Source organism: Coenobita brevimanus, chromosome 90 (assembly GCF_032717465.1).
Source record: "Coenobita brevimanus isolate Jiangsu-jjx chromosome 90, ASM3271746v2, whole genome shotgun sequence".
In the NCBI taxonomy this organism is placed as follows: Eukaryota; Metazoa; Arthropoda; class Malacostraca; order Decapoda; family Coenobitidae; genus Coenobita; species Coenobita brevimanus.
In genome coordinates, this window is record NC_137043.1 from 4,961,509 (window position 1) to 4,963,913 (window position 2,405).

The 2,405-nt window shown below is 40.6% G+C and overlaps 1 non-coding gene across 1 annotated transcript; it reads right to left on the reverse strand.

The window, feature by feature from the left end:
* Positions 1-1,964: 1,964 nt before the first annotated feature.
* On the reverse strand, positions 1,965-2,083 carry LOC145411791 (5S ribosomal RNA). Its single transcript, XR_013899489.1, has one exon. It is a non-coding gene; the product is annotated as a 5S ribosomal RNA (ribosomal RNA).
* Positions 2,084-2,405: the final 322 nt, after the last annotated feature.

Sequence of the window (2,405 nt, forward strand, 5' to 3'; positions counted from 1 at the left end):
CTTTTACTTTGGATATTGGCATATTTCTTCTTTTTTCAGGTTCATTATCTTATATCCATAACTGTGATATTATTACCCACCCTAAAACTACGCTAAAAACCATTAAAAGTGACTACAATTTCTTTTAGCAACACTGTACAATATGTATGCCATGTTTCTGTGTTACTGTGTATATATTTTATGCATAATAAGATTACTGTTGATTCATCCATCAAAATACACAAGTGTAAGTTTTATTCATCTGAATTTATCGAATTTGTGATGCCTTGTACATAAATAGCTTCCGTTTCACATCGCAAGTTGGGGAAACGTGGCACCATTGTACACAGGTGCGGGCCACACCACAGCCGCAAACGTACGCGAGTCCTACTATAGGAAGACGTGTTAGGGAGCTTCCTTAACCAGCATCTGAGGCTTCTATGACTCACTCTCAGCTCAGTATAATCGTCTGAGACCAGGTGAAGGAGAATCCCAGAGTTGACCCGACCATGAATGTGTTAATGGCGACCGAGAATAATAAAGTCTATACAAATATAATAATAATAATAAAAATCATCATAATCATCATAAAAATAGAAAATAAAGGACGTAAATTCATGGAGGGGAAAAATAAAAGAGGGGATGTTAACAGGTTCTGAAAAATAGAGAGAAAGTATATTCAATATGCTCCATTGTGTGAGAGAATCAGCTGGTTGTGACGAGAGAGAGAGAGAGAGAGAGAGAGAGAGAGAGAGAGAGAGACAGACAGACAGACAGACAAACAGACAGAGACAGAGAGAGAGAGAGATAGACAGACAGACAAACAGAGACAGACAGACGGACAAACAGGTTTTTAAGAGAGAGAGAGAGAGAGGGAGATTATATCGGTGTTACATAGACACAGGCCACACAAACATTATTGTTCCAGTACTGATAAAAGAACGACGATATGAGAGAGAGAGAGAGAGAGAGAGAGAGAGAGAGAGAGAGAGAGAGAGAGAGAGAGAGAGAGAGAGAGAGAGAGAGTCCATAAATCCTTAAGCAAACATTTCCAGGTGTTTGAAGGATTAGAAGGAAGAGAAGGAAGAAGAAGAAGATGAAGAGGAGGAGGAGGAGGAGAAGGAGGAGGAAGAGGAGGAAACAGAAAGATACAGGGAGGAGGGAAAGAGATAGAGATGAAAGGAAGGGACGGAAGGAGCAATGGGAAAGCAGAAGGGGGAGAGAGAAGGAGGGAGAAGAAGAGAGAAAGAGAAGACATTGAGTGAGAGAGGAAGTAGGGAAGAAAAAGATGGAGTAGTAGATGAGTAGGATAATTGTGACATTACTACCCACCCCAGAAATACGGTAAAAACCAATAAAAGTGACAAAATTTTTTTTTTTAGCACCACTGGAAAATATTTATGCCATGTTTCTGTATTGCCGTATAAATATTTTATGCATAATAAGTTTACCCTTCTTTCATATATTATAATACATACGTTAACATTGTACTATAGTCGGCCTTGCGCCCGTAAGCGCCTGTGGTGTGGCTCGCACCTGTTTACAATGGTGCCACGTTTCCTCAACTTGCGATGTGAAACGGAAGCTATTTATGTACAAGGCATCACAAATTCGATAAATTCAGATGAATAAAACTTACACTTGTGTATTTTGATGGATGAATCAACAGTAATCTAATTATGCATAAAATATTTATACAGTAACACAGAAACATGGCATACATATTGTACAGTGTTGCTAAAAGAAATAGCAGTCACTTTTAATGTTTTTTAGCGTAGTTTTAGGGTGGTTAATAATATTACAGTTATGGATATAATAGAATGAGCCTGAAAAAAGAAGAAATATGCCAATATCCAAAGTAAAAGAAATCCATCCATCCATTGCCAGACGCCATGTATCCCAAACGGGGTGGTCAAGCGCTTAGAGTTAATTGTTTTACAGGGAGGGGCACTAATCCTCCACCAACCCCACTTGACACGTAGGGATGCCAACAGCATCTGGTGTTCCCAGGCGGTCACCCATCCAAGTACTAACCAGACCCAACGTTGCTTAACTTCGCTGATCGGACGGGAAGCGGTGTACTCAACGTGGCATGGCCGTTGGCAGTAAAAGAAATAATTCATATAATTCTTGTGAGTGGCAGCACTGACAGATAGCTTCCCTACAGAGAGAGAGAGAGAGAGAGAGAGAGAGAGAGGCAGGAGAGGGGCATGCATTGAATGCATTGTCGGCATCACTAAATATAACAAAACCAAATTAACAAATGAAAGCACAATTATAAATAACTTATAAAAGAATCGAAAGTACTCAGGGTGGCTCACATTTCCCGCCATGTGGTAGGTGAATCCAGCCCCCCCTTCCCCTTCCCTCCCTTCTTAATCCCTCCTGGGTGTCTCAGGTCAAATCCCCCTTCACACTTCCCCTCC